This window comes from Triticum aestivum, chromosome 7D (assembly GCF_018294505.1).
Source record: "Triticum aestivum cultivar Chinese Spring chromosome 7D, IWGSC CS RefSeq v2.1, whole genome shotgun sequence".
NCBI lineage: Eukaryota > Viridiplantae > Streptophyta > Magnoliopsida > Poales > Poaceae > Triticum > Triticum aestivum.
This window is the reverse complement of record NC_057814.1, coordinates 37,331,248-37,346,693: the sequence shown is the minus strand read 5'-3', so window position 1 is coordinate 37,346,693 and position 15,446 is coordinate 37,331,248.

Genomic DNA, 15,446 nt, shown 5'->3' with positions numbered 1-15,446 from the left:
TCAAAATAATCAGCAAAAGGAATGAACTAAAAAGCTTTTATAAACCTCAAATATTTTTTGAACTAAAATTATATAAAATTCATGCCACTGAAATTATCAAAGTATTTTCTGTTCAAAACATGAAAAGCAGAAAGAAACAAAATAAACTTTAATAAATAAGTAGAAACAAAATAAAATAAATTAAAATTTAATAAAATAAATAAGTAGAAAAAATAAAATAAAATAAACTTTAATAAAATAAATAAGTAGAAACAAAATAAAAAAAATTAAAATTTAATACAATAAATAAGTAGAAACAAAATAAAATAAACTTTAATAAAATAAAGAAGTAGAAACAAAATAAACTTTATAAAAGTAAAATAAATAAACTTTAATAAAATAAATAAAAATAAGAACAATAAGTTTTTGGTTGTAAGTAGAAACAAAATGAAATAAATAAAGCAATAAAAAAAGAAAAATGTGCCACCTACTGGGCCACCACGGCCTGAATACGACTAGAAACCCAACCATGGGCCAGGATTCAGGCCCGCAGGAGGCCCAATAGGCCCACAAGCACATCGTGACAAATTAGGCCCGAAAGCCTGCAGTTGGGAGGAGCTCGAGAGGGTTGGCGCAGCAGCGCTTATAAACCACTCTCGAGCTCTCTCAACTAGCGAGGTGGGACTAAAGTTTTGGCCGCGACGCGGGCAGCACAGGGCCTCTGGTCCCAGTTGGTGCCACCAACCGGGACTAAAGGAGGGCATTGGTACCGGTTCGTGCAAAGGGGTCGAACCAGAGACATTGAACTGGCCAGACCGTTGCCGGACTTGGTTCTTCGGGGTTGGCGGAACCTTGGACCCTGTATCAGGGAAGTGCGTTTGGACGAATGAGCAAATGCGAATATTCGTCACGAGGCTTTAGGAGTATATCGAGGCAGCACAGCAAGGGACGTTCGTTCCAGACAGAGAGAACGACGAGCTCACAATGGCCCTCGGGAATCCTGAGCACCCTGGACGGACACGAGGCATGCCAGGCTCCGTTCCGTGGAAGGCTGGGTTTCCAAACGCAGGCGGTTACAAATGCCAGGAGAGGAGGAAGAAAGTGGAGCATACCCAACTGCAGGCGCTGCACGCAAGGGTACAAGCGATAGAGGAACGAGAAGCAAATCGCATCAAACGACCTGCCGAAGCTTCCCCCTAAGCTACCCCGCCATCTCAGCGGAGAAGCAGCGTGGCTTCCACTGAGCTGCTTCAGCAGGAGCCTGTCTTCACGGCTCCTGCTAGCTACCCCGTGGATGCTATCACGGAGTCTCAACATTGCCACCTTATGACGCAATGGATGAAATTGAAAGTCAAGGCGGCTGTTGGCTCTGTTGCACCTCCTGAACCTGGCGCAACCTATCACTGCCGGCCGATTCCAGAAGGATATGCTAGGGTGATGGTGGATGAAATAACAGACGGATTTGAGGACCTCAAGCTTGACCACCCTACGGGTGAAGGGGAGACTCGGCTGGGTTCTTCTCTGAAGACTCCATGCCTATGGAGGAAGGAGCTCATCAACCTTCCGAACTGGACGCCTCCGCCTCCTCCTCCTCCTCCGGTGAGTCAGGGCACTCCGCCTCCTCCTACGCCTCCTCCTCTGGTGAGTGATCAGGGCACTTAGCCTCCTTCTCTGGTGCATGGAGGCACTCCGCCTCCTTCTCCGCCTGCGCCGGCGCGCCCAAGCAGCCAGCCTCCTCCTTCTCCGCCTCGTCAGCAAGGGCGGAAGAGGCCCGCCGCCGCTCCGGCTGCTCCAGCGCGTCGTAGTCCTTCTCCTCCGCCTCGTAAGAAAGGAAAGAAGACAGCCACAGCCGCTCCGTCTGCTTCGGCATCTAGCAGTACAGCCAGAGGCGGGAGGCAATACTGATTCGGTCCTTCTCAGAAGACTCCAGAGAAGTTACCATACGAGAGGACCCTAGAGTAAAACGCGAAGATCGTGCAAGCCGAAGTGACGAACTTCTTTGAAGGGGTGAAAGCAAAGAAACATCCATCTCCGGAGGAGAAGATAGATCCGGTGAAAGCAAAGCGCACTCTGGCTGCCCTGAAGAAACCACCAAAGTCTCCGCCGAAAGGCAATTATGAGCTCATTATTGAAAGGTCATTTATCGAAGCGGAGCAGTCGGGAAGTACTATCAGTGATCAAAGGTTAAAAGAACGACGAGCTGGGAAAAAAATTGCCCAGCTTGGAGAACAAGCGAACCAATCGTGCCCCCCGCTCAAGGTGTCTAGCGATATCGTCGCTAATGATCCGAGGATGGTGCCCGGTTATACCAATCTTGGAGATTACCTGCCCGACGATGTACAATATGATTTCTTGGAGGTGGACGAACACAGATACGAGTACGGGAAGCCTCTCGTCAAAGATGAAAGATCTCTAACAACGATGATGCGAAGATTCCATGATTGGTACATGAAAACCTGCAGAGAGTCTGGGGGGAGGAATATTTTGATGCCGAGAGTTAAAGAGGAGCATGACCTCGTTGGAATTGATCTGTTGAATGTTCCATATGAGGATTTCTTCCAGTTTTTCAATCAACATGCCCTCGATAAATTAACGGTCACTTGCTACTGTCTGTAAGTACTACTTCTGTCATTAAGTCTCTATATATAGGTCAGCTCTTTCATTGCATGTATTTATAATTATCCTCACTATATTATGCAGATTGAAGATCGCCGAATTGAAGAAAAGACAAATCGGTGATATTGGGTTCATTAACACAAATCTCATAGATGCATATACGGTTGAATTTAAGGCCAGAGAGACCGAGGCCAACTTGCTACGATCGTTAGTAATAAATGAAAAAAAGATATAATACTCTTTCCTTACAACTTCAAGTGAGTGTTACTGTCTTGTGCATATTCGATTTCCCTTATTAGTCCAGGTTATAGTAATGTAATTGATGAGTTATGCATGCGTGCGCAGGTTCCACTATATTCTCCTAGAGATTAAGCTTGAACAGGGACTAGTAGCCGTCTTAGATTCGAGACGAAAAGATCCCCAGGAGTATGCGGACATGATTGAAATGCTCGAGAAGTAAGTTAAATCGATCATTATCGCACCATATCGGCAACTTTGTTCATTTCCTGATATCAAGTAATTGTTTTCTTTGTCTGGCAGGGTTTGGATAAAGTTCACCTCAAAAGCCCCGGGACTGCCGAAGAAGCTGCAATTTAAACACCCAAAAGTAAGTACTACTAGCATGTTCCGCGCATCTCCTAGTGATTCAAGTGCGCGCTAGTTTCATCAATACCATTTAGCATGCTTGCTTATCAGTTTGATTGACCTCTATTTCTTGTAAAGTGGTTGTGGCAGGAAGCTGGGAATAATTACTGTGGATACTACGTTTGCGAGTCCATCCGCCACACGACCTGTGAGCGGGGCTACTCTGACAAACAATATGAAGTGCGTAAATAATAATATTCACAATTTTATTTTATTACCATCATTTGTGTTGAGTTTCATTCATTCATATATATGTATTGACCCCCTTCTTCAAATTAGATGTTTCGGATGCGGGATGAACTCCTAGCACCAGATCGCATGCGAGCAATTCAAGAGGAATTGGCGTCATTCTTTCTTGACCACGTGATCGATAAAGACGGAGAATACCATGTGGACCCTGAGTTCATATATAATTAGGGGATTATATTGTAAGAGATCTTATATTGTATACATGTAGCCTGTAGCGTCGGATAGATATACGAAAACTTGTTGTTCGACCAATCTCTCGGAGAAGGAGAGGTCGATATCACTTCTCTCTGTATGCATATGTTCATGATGATCTTCTGTTTCCTTCATTTTCTTACTAGCTAGCGTGTCGAGTCCTCTCTATACGTATAGTACGTAGCGTCGACCAAGCACGAAGATAAGAGAGGACACTTCTCTCTATTAATTAGCTAGCTAACACAATATATGAAACACCTAAATTAACCCCCCAAAACCCCTAAACCACCCCCTTTAAAAAAACAAAACCTCAGCTCCTGCCAGCTGTTGACGTGTGGACGCCTATTGGTCCCAGTTGGTGCCACCAACCGGGACCAAAGGGCCTCCTGCCTGGGCTCGCCGCACCGGCCACGTGGAGGCCCATTTGTCCCGGTTCGTGTAAGAACCGGGACTAATGGCCTAGGGCTTTAGTAACGACCCTTTAGTCCCGGTTCAACAACCGGGACAAATGTCCCTTACAAACCGGGACAAATGGCCCTTTTTCTACTAGTGTTTCCTAGTCATCCTAGGAAGGAGGAAGGGGGAAGGAAGGAGAGGGAGAGAGGGAGGAAAGAGGGGGCGCCGCCCCCCTCCTTGTCCAATTCGGACTCCCAAGGGGGGGGGGAGGGGGCGCGGGCAGCCCTAGGCCCTCTCCTCTCTCTCCCACAAGGCCCATTTTGGCCCATTATATCCCCCAGGGGTTCCGATAACCCCCCGGCACTCCGATAAATATCCGGTGACCCCCGGAACTCATCCGGTGTCCGAATATAGTCGTCCAATATATCAATCTTTATGTCTCGACCATTTCGAGACATGTCGTCATGTCGGTGATCATATCCGGGACTCCGTACTACCTTCGGTACATCAAAACACATAAACTCATAATACTGATCGTCACCGAACGTTAAGCATGCGGACCCTATGGGTTCGAGAACTATGTAGACATGACCGAGACTCGTTTCCGGTCAATAACCAATAGCGGAACCTGGATGCTCATATTGGCTCCTACATATTCTACGAAGATCTTTATCGGTCAAACCGCATAACAAGATACGTTGTTCCCTTTGTCATCGGTATGTTACTTGCCCGAGATTCGATCGTCGGTATCTCAATACCTAGTTCAATCTCATTACCGACAAGTCTCTTTACTCGTTCCGTAATACATCATCCCGCAACTAACTCATTAGTTGCATTGCTTGCAAGGCTTATAGTGACGTGCATTACCGAGAGGGCCCAGAGATACCTCTCCGACAATCGGAGTGACAAATCCTAATCTTGATCTATGCCAACTCAACAAGTACCATCGGAGACACCTGTAGAGCACCTTTATAATCACCCAGTTACGTTGTGATGTTTGGTAGCACACAAAGTGTTCCTCCGGTATTCGGGAGTTGCATAATCTCATAGTCATAGGAACATGTATAAGTCATGAAGAAAGCAATAGCAATATACTAAACGATCGTATGCTAAGCTAACGGAATGGGTCAAGTCAATCACATCATTCTCTAATGATGTGATCCCGTTAATCAAATGACAACTCATGTATATGGCTAGGAAACTTAACCATCTTTGATTCAACGAGCTAGTTAAGTAGAGGCATACTAGTGACACTTAGTTTGTCTATGTATTCACACATGTACTAAGTTTCTGGTTAATACAATTCTAGCATGAATAATAAACATTTATCATGATATAAGGAAATATAAATAACAACTTTATTATTGCCTCTAGGGCATATTTCCTTCAGTCTCCCACTTGCACTAGAGTCAATAATCTTGATTACATAGTAATGGTTCTAACACCCATGGAGTCTTGGTGTTGATCATGTTTTGCTCGTGAGAGAGGCTTAGTCAACGGGTCTGCAACATTCAGATCCGTATGTATCTTCCAAATCTCCATGTCTCCCTCCTTGACTTGGTCGCAGATGGAATTGAAGCGTCTCTTGATGTGCTTGGTTCTCTTGTGAAATCTGGATTCCTTTGCCAAGGCAATTGCACCAGTATTGTCACAAAAGATTTTCATTGGACCCGATGCACTAGGTATGACACCTAGATCGGATATGAACTCCTTCATCCAGACTCCTTCATTTGCTGCTTCTAAAGCAGCTATGTACTCCGCTTCACACATAGATCCCGCCACGACGCTTTGCTTAGAACTGCACCAACTGACAGCTCCACCGTTCAATATGAATACGTATCCGGTTTGTGACTTAGAGTCATCCGGATCAGTGTCAAAACTTGCATCGACGTAACTATTTACGACGAGCTCTTTGTCACCTCCATAAACGAGAAACACATCCTTAGTCCTTTTTAGGTATTTCAGGATGTTCTTGACCGCTGTCCAGTGATCCACTCCTGGATTACTTTGGTACCTCCCTGCTAAACTAATAGCAAGGCACACATCAGGTCTGGTACACAACATTGCATACATGATAGAGCCTATGGCTGAAGCATAAGGAACATCTTTCATTTTCTCTGTATCTTCTGCAGTGGTCGGGCATTGAGTCTGACTCAACTTCACACCTTGTAACACAGGCAAGAACCCTTTCTTTGCTTGATCCATTTTGAACTTCTTCAAAACTTTATCAAGGTATGTGCTTTGTGAAAGTCCAATTAGGCGTCTTGATCTATCTCTATAGATCTTGATGCCCAATATATAAGCAGCTTCACCGAGGTCTTTCATTGAAAAACTCTTATTCAAGTATCCTTTTATGCTATCCAGAAATTCTATATCATTTCCAATCAACAATATGTCATCCACATATAATATTAGAAATGCTACAGAGCTCCCACTCACTTTCTTGTAAATACAGGCTTCTCCAAAAGTCTGTATAAAACCATATGCTTTGATCACACTATCAAAACGTTTATTCCAACTCCGAGATGCTTGCACCAGTCCATAGATGGATCGCTGGAGGTTGCACACTTTGTTAGCATCCTTTGGATCGATAAAACCTTCAGGTTGCATCATATACAACTCTTCTTCCAGAAATCCATTCAGGAACGCAGTCTTTACATCCATTTGCCAAATTTCATAATCATAAAATGCGGCAATTGCTAACATGATTCGGACGGACTTAAGCATCGCTACGGGCGAGAACGTCTCATCGTAGTCAACTCCTTGAACTTGTCGAAAACCTTTAGCAACAAGTCGAGCTTTGTAGACAGTAACATTACCGTCAGCGTCAGTCTTCTTCTTGAAGATCCATTTATTCTCGATGGCTTGCCGATCATCGGGCAAGTCAACCAAAGTCCACACTTTGTTCTCATACATGGATCCCATCTCACATTTCATGGCCTCAAGCCATTTTGCGGAATCTGGGCTCATCATCGCTTCCTCATAGTTCGTAGGTTCGTCATGGTCTAGTAACATGACCTCCAGAACAGGATTACCGTACCACTCTAGTGCGGATCTTACTCTGGTTGACCTACGAGGTTCAGTAGTAACTTGATCTGATATTACATGATCATCATCATTAACTTCCTCACTAATTGGTGTAGAAGTCATAGGAACAGATTTCTGTGATGAACTACTCTCCAATAAGGGAGCAGGTACAGTTACCTCATCAAGTTCTACTTTCCTCCCACTCATTTCTTTCGAGAGAAACTCCTTCTCCAGAAAGGATCCATTCTTAGCAATGAATGTCTTGCCTTCGGATCTATGATAGAAGGTGTACCCAACAGTCTCCGTTGGGTATCCTATGAAGACACATTTCTCCGATTTGGGTTCGAGCTTATTAGGTTGAAGCTTTTTCACATAAGCATCGCAGCCCCAAACTTTAAGAAACGACAACTTTGGTTTCTTGCCAAACCACAGTTCATAAGGCGTCGTCTCAACGGATTTTGATGGTGCCCTATTTAATGTGAATGCAGCCGTCTCTAAAGCATAACCCCAAAACGATAGCGGTAAATAAATAAGAGACATCATAGATCGCACCATATCTAGTAAAGTACGATTACGGCGTTCGGACACACCATTACGCTGTGGTGTTCCAGGTGGCGTGAGTTCCGAAACTATTCCGCATTGTTTCAAATGAAGACCAAACTCGTAACTCAAATATTCTCCTCCACGATCAGATCGTAGAAACTTTATTTTCTTGTTACGATGATTTTCCACTTCACTCTGAAATTCTTTGAACTCTTCAAATGTTTCAGACTTACATTTCATCAAGCAGATATACCCATATCTGCTCAAATCATCTGTGAAGGCGAGAAAATAATGATACCCGCCGCGAGCCTCAACATTCATCGGACCACATACATCAGTATGTATGATTTCCAACAAATCTGTTGCTCGCTCCATAGTTCCGGACAACGGCGTTTTAGTCATCTTGCCCATGAGGCATGGTTTGCAAGTACCAAGTGATTCATAATAAAGTGATTCCAGAAGTCCATTAGAATGGAGTTTCGTCATGCGCTTTACACCAATATGACCTAAACGGCAGTGCCAGAAATAAGTTGCACTATCATTATCAACTCTGCATCTTTTAGCTTCAATATAATGAATATGTGTATCACTACTATCGAGATTCATTAAAAATAGACCAATCTTCAAGGGTGCATGACCATAAAAGATATTACTCATATAAATAGAACAACCATTATTCTCAGATTTAAATGAATAACCGTCTCGCATTAAACAAGATCCAGATATAATGTTCATGCTCAACGCTAGCACCAAATAACAATTATTCAGGTCTAAAACTAATCCCGAAGGTAGATTTAGAGGTAGCGTGCCGACCGTGATCACATCGACTTTAGAACCATTTCCCACGCGCATCGTCACCTCGTCCTTAGCCAATCTTCGCTTAATCCATAGTCCCTGTTTCGAGTTGCAAATATTAGCAACAGAACCAGTATCAAATACCCAGGTGCTACTGCGAGCATTAGTAAGGTACACATCAATAACATGTATATCACATATACCTTCGTTCACCTTGCCATCCTTCTTATCCGCCAAATACTTGGGGCAGTTCCACTTCCAGTGGCCAGTCCCTTTGCAGTAGAAGCACTCAGTCTCAGGCTTAGGTCCAGACTTGGGCTTCTTCACTTGAGCAGCAACTTGCTTGCCGTTCTTCTTGAAGTTCCCCTTCTTCCCTTTACCCTTTTTCTTGAAACTGGTGGTCTTGTTGACCATCAACACTTGATGCTCCTTCTTGATTTCTACCTCCGCAACCTTTAGCATCGCGAAGAGCTCGGGAATTGTCTTATCCATCCCTTGCATATTATAGTTCATCACGAAGCTCTTGTAGCTTGGTGGCAGTGATTGAAGAATTCTGTCAATGACACTATCATCCGGAAGATTAACTCCCAGTTGAATCAAGTGATTATTATACCTAGACATTTTGAGTATATGTTCACTGACAGAACTATTCTCCTCCATCTTGCAGCTGTAGAACTTATTGGAGACTTCATATCTCTCAATCCGGGCATTTTCTGGAAATATTAACTTCAACTCCTGGAACATCTCATATGCTCCATGACGTTCAGAACGTCGTTGAAGTCCTGGTTCTAAGCCGTAAAGCATGGCACACTGAACTATCGAGTAGTCATCAGCTTTGCTCTGCCAGACGTTCATAACATCTGGCGTTGCTCCTGCAGCGAGTTTGGCACCCAGCTGTGCTTCCAGGACGTAATTCTTCTGTGCAGCAATGAGGATAATCCTCAAGTTACGGACCCAGTCCGTGTAATTGCTACCATCATATTTCAACTTTGCTTTCTCAAGGAACGCATTAAAATTCAACGGAACAACAACACGGGCCATCTATCTACAACAACATAGACATGCAAAATACTATCAGGTACTAAGTTCATGATAAATTAAAGTTCAATTAATCATATTACTTAAGAACTCCCACTTAGATAGACATCCCTCTAATCATCTAAGTGATCACGTGATCCATATCCACTAAACCATGTCCGATCATCACGTGAGATGGAGTAGCTTTCAATGGTGAACATCACTATGTTGATCATATCTACTATATGATTCACGCTCGACCTTTCGGTCTCAGTGTTCCGAGGCCATATCTGCATATGCTAGGCTCGTCAAGTTTAACCCGAGTATTCTGCGTGTGCAAAAACTGGCTTGCACCCGTTGTATTTGAACGTAGAGCTTATCACACCTGATCATCACGTGGTGTCTCGGCACGACGAACTTTCGCAATGGTGCATACTCAGGGAGAACACTTATACCTTGAAATTTAGTGAGAGATCATCTTATGCTACCGTCGATCTAAGCAAAATAAGATGCATAAAAGATAAACATCACATGCAATCAATATAAGAGATATGATATGGCCATCATCATCTTGTGCCTTTGATCTCCATCTCCAAAGCACCGTCATGATCACCATCGTCACCGGCGCGACACCTTGATCTCCATCATAGCATCGTTGTCGTCTCGCCAACTATTGCTTCTACGACTATCGCTACTGCTTAGTGATAAAGTAAAGCAATTACATGGCGATTGAATTTCATACAATAAAGCGACAGCCATATGGCTCCTGCCAGTTGCCGATAACTCGGTTACAAAACATGATCATCTCATACAATAAAATTTAGCATCATCTCTTGACCATATCACATCACATCATGCCCTGCAAAAACAAGTTAGACGTCCTCTACTTTGTTGTTGCAAGTTTTACGTGGCTGCTACGAGCTGAGCAAGAACCGTTCTTACCTATGCATCAAAAACACAATGATATTTTGTCAAGTTAGTGTTGTTTTAACCTTCACAAGGACCGGGCGTAGCCACACTCGATTCAACTAAAGTTGGAGAAACTGACACCCGCCAGCCACCTGTGTGCGAAGCACGTCGGTAGAACAAGTCTCGCCTAAGCGTACGCCTAATGTCGGTCCGGGCCGCTTCATCCTACAACACCGCCGAATCAAAGTATGACATGCTGGTAAGCTGTATGACTTGTATCGCCCACAACTCTACTCGTGCATATAACATCTACACATAAACCTGGCTCGGATGCCACTGTTGGGGAACATAGTAATTTCAAAAAAATTCCTACGCACACGCAAAATCATGGTGATGCATAGCAACGAGAGGGGAGAGTGTCGTCCATGTACCCTCATACACCGTAAGCAGAAGCGTTATGAGAACGCGGTTGATGTAGTCGCACGTCTTCACGATCCGACCGATCCAAGTACCGAACGCACGACACCTCCGAGTTCAGCACACGTTCAGCTCGATGACGTCCCACGAACTCCGATACAGCAGAGCTTCGAGGGAGAGTTCCGTCAGGACGACGGCGTGATGACGGTGATGATGTTGCTACCAACGCAGGGCTTCGCCTAAGCACTGCTACGATATGATCGAGGCGGATTATGGTGGAGGGGGCACCGCACACGGCTTGGAACAATCAACTTGTGTGTTCTAGGGTGCCCCCTGCCCCCGTATATAAAGGAGCAAGGGGGAGGCCGGCCTGGCCTTGGGGCGCGCCAAGGAGAGGGGCAGTCCTCCTCCTAGTGGGAGTAGGACTCCCCTTTCCTAGTCCAACTAGGAAGGATGAAGGGGGAAGGAAGGAGAGGGAGAGAGGGAGGAAAGAGGGGGCGCCGCCCCCCTCCTTGTCCAATTCGGACTCCGGGGGGGGGCACGGCCAGCCCTAGGCCCTCTCCTCTCTCTCCCACAAGGGCCATGGTTGCCCATTATATCCCCCGGGGGTTCCCATAGCCCCCGGCACTCCGATAAATATCCGGTGACCCCCCGAACTCATCCGGTGTCCGAATATGGTCGTACAATATATCAATCTTTATGTCTCGACCATTTCGAGACTCCTCGTCATGTCCGTGATCATATCCGGGACTCTGAACTACCTTCGGTACATCAAAACACATAAACTCATAATACCGATCGTCATCAAACGTTAAGTTTGCGGACCCTACGGGTTCGAGAACTATGTAGACATGACCGAGACTCGTTTCCGGTCAATAACCAATAGCGGAACCTAGATGCTCATATTGGCTCCTACATATTCTACGGAGATCTTTATCGGTCAAACCGCATAACAACATACGTTGTTCCCTTTGTCATCGGTATGTTACTTGCCCGAGATTCGATCGTCGGTATCTCAATACCTAGTTCAATCTCGTAACCGGCAAGTATCTTTACTCATTCCGTAATACATCATCCCGCAACTAACTCATTAGTTGCATTGCTTGCAAGGCTTATAGTGATGTGCATTACCGAGAGGGCCCAAAGATACCTCTCCGACAATCGGAGTGACAAATCCTAATCTTGATCTATGCCAACTCAACAAGTACCATCGGAGACACCTGTAGAGCACCTTTATAATCACCCAGTTACGTTGTGACGTTTGGTAGCACACAAAGTGTTCCTCCGGTATTCGGGATTTGCATAATCTGATAGTCATAGGAACATGTATAAGTCATGAAGAAAGCAATAGCAATATACTAAACGATCGTATGCTAAGCTAACAGAATGGGTCAAGTCAATCACATCATTCTCTAATGATGTGATCCCATTAATCAAATTACAACTCATGTCTATGGCTAGGAAACTTAACCATCTTTTATTCAACGAGCTAGTTAAGTAGAGGCATACTAGTGACACTTAGTTTGTCTACGTATTCACACATGTACTAAGTTTCCGGTTAATACAATTCTAGCATGAATAATAAAAATTTATCATGATATAAGGAAATATAAATAACAACTTTATTATTGCCTCTAGGGCATAGTTCCTTCACCGGGCACCCCTCAGAAATGTAATCCACAACCGGACACCTCTACCATCGATGCGTGTACAACAACCGGGCGGCCTGCCCGGGCGTATGAGGCGGGTTTGAGGCACCCTGCTGTAGATACTATCATAGAGCCATAGAACGACCTGACGCGACATGGCTTGAGGCCGGAGTCAAAGGCCATCTTGTCTCGCCTGCTGACTACTATTGCGGCGCGCGATGCAAACATGGGGCTCATCCACAACGGCGTCGTCAGGAACAGAAACAACATGAGCCACGCGACATCGACAACTGCGTCGAGAGGAGTAGGCCACTGGCACTGGCAAGGCCAATGGCACAGTATTGGCATGCAGTGCCATGCATGGCAAGGCCGCCACTCTGCAGAGTGCAGAGTCATCGAACAATCGCACCGCAGAAGGAAGAGGGTTGCGCCCAAGGCGCTAGCACCAGCATGGCCACCAAAGCACCACCAGCCATGACCGCGAGGAGTGGCACACCGTCGAGAGGAGCAGAGGTCCCGCGAGCCTAAGCAGGGGAAGGAGAAAGCATGTATGGTGCTCTGGCTCGTAGGCAAAGGTAGGCAGGGAAGCCGTGGAGCGGAATTGGTTTGCAAATACGCAAGAGATCCTAGGGCTCCGGATGTGGCGGTGCTAAGAGGAGTCGCTGATGTCGCCGTCCAACAAGAAATGAGAGGGGTCATCAGGGTCGATGACATGCGCGTAGAGAGCAGGACACTTGAGCTGCACCATGACGACGTCGTTGCCGGGAAGGCAAGCGGGTAGGCTTGGAAGGATGGTGTAGTCATGCGTGATCATGATGAGGGCACGTACGCTGTTGTACGCGCCCTAGAAGCAGTACTCGTCCGCGGAAAGGAAATCTCCTACGTACAAGAAGTATTAAACCCCCTCTAGGGGACAAAGCTCATAGGGGTAGTCAAACGCCTCCACCTCCGACTGCCATGTCAACGAAGAGAGTGATGGAGGAGTTGTCGGCGTGCTCTAGCCGCTCGAAGAATAGCATGTTCCCCTCGTCATGGATTGGCCCACGTCCGGTGACAGGAACCACTCGCCTCCGTTGGAGAAGGAGAGGCGAGCAGAGCCGCGGCTTGAGGAGGTGACACCAATGGTAGGGTTGTAGCAGTGCTCTGCGAGGGCGTTTGGATGAAGTGGAAGGGATTGTGCTCCGATGTGGACGTATAACCGATGTTGCCGACTTCCGGACCAAGCAGCGAGGCGCATGGGGAGTGGTGTCGGAGGTGTAGGGTAACGCAGTAGAAAACAAAAAAATTTGACTTACGCACCAGCCCAGGACCACTATGGAGACTGCATACAAGGTTTGATCTTTTCGTTACCGACTCGTAGCGTAGCGGGAAGTAGAGTCGATGACGATCGGCGGTGCAGATCCCCGCAGCTAGGATTTACAACCTCCCAACCGCGAGGATGTAGACCCTCATCTGCCCCTCGGACAGCCCTCCGGGAGGCGGCCGGACAGTCCCACGGACGGTATCGCGGACAGCCCTTCGGGAGGACCTTCAAAACACGGACGACCACTCGGACAGCCCTTCTGGAGGACCTTCGAAACTCGGACGATCACACAGACTGCCCTTCGGGAGGCACTCTCAAACTAAGACCGAAACTATGATCTCTCTACAGAGTTGCACACATACGGTGTCATCTATTTGGCAGGGCTTCGCCGTCCAGAACTAGTTCTCACCGGAACCCAGACAGCCTTTCGGCTCTACAAAACTATTTCGCGGGGAGGGAGAGAGAAGCCAGATCATTGCAATGGCACTTGTATGTGAGAAAGAGTGTGTCTTTAGGCAGCCCCCTCCACCCCTATTTATAGGCCAAGCCCAAGGGTGGCTTCTCCAAGAAGCCAAGGGGATAATACCAAAAGGCCCTCAAGGTGGCTTCTCCAAGAAGCCAAGCAAAAAGCGCTTTCACTATTCATGACGACATTTTTCAGCGTCCGTTCGAACTGAAAATATTTATGTGGGCTCAGAACATTTCCAGTACCCACAAAAATAATTTTCAACGCGTTCCGAAACAATTTCAGTTTAGTGATTTTCACGTCCATTAAATCAGAAAATATTCTGTGGGTCTTAGAATAATTCCAGTACCCACTAAAATGATTTTGGTTTCATTCTGAAAAAATTTCATATAAGTGAATTTCATCTGCGAAAAACAACCAAAGCGGTACCAGCAGCTCCGGAACATTCCAGTTTTTATCCTGAAAAATTCCAAAATTCCCAGAAGTTTCCAGAATAATTCTGGCACCCTCCAAGAATTATCAGGCGTGTCCCGAAACCAATTTGACTTAATGGTATATCTCGAAACAACTTTTTGGTTTTATGAAACTATTTTGCCATTCTCTCTCCGGAATTCTTCCATTGTCTCCGAAAATTTTTCGGCAAATTTCTCTCAGACTCCCTGTCTAGTATTCAGCAGATTGATGACCCTTAAGCGTGTGACCCTATAGGTTCGGTGAAGTATAGACATGACCCGGAACCCCTTCCGATCAATGATCAACATCGGAGCCGTGGACACCCATATTGACCCCTATACCCACACGAATAAATATTCGAGTGAACCTCCAATTGCAGTGAGCTATTCCTGTTGCTTCGCGATATGTCACAAACACCCAAGATGAGATTTATTGCATCCCCGTGGATGAACAATTTGTCCACCATGCAAGTTACCTCGTTATCGGTTTTGTTCTCTTTTCTCGTTTCCGTGTTCAGGCATCCATGTGATCAAATCACACTGTGTCTGGCCAAACGATGATGGATACCGTAACACCGAGAGGGCCCCAGAATATCTCTCCATCGTCGGAGGAGCAAATCCCAATCTTGAGCTATCAATTTACATGACACACTTTTCCATGAACCCGTAAGCCGCCGTAATAGCCACCCATTTACGGATGACGTTTAACAAACCCCAAAGTTCATGAAGCAAGTATGAAGAAACTCAATACTCTCATGGTCCAAGGAATTATGCAAACATTAACCATCTTT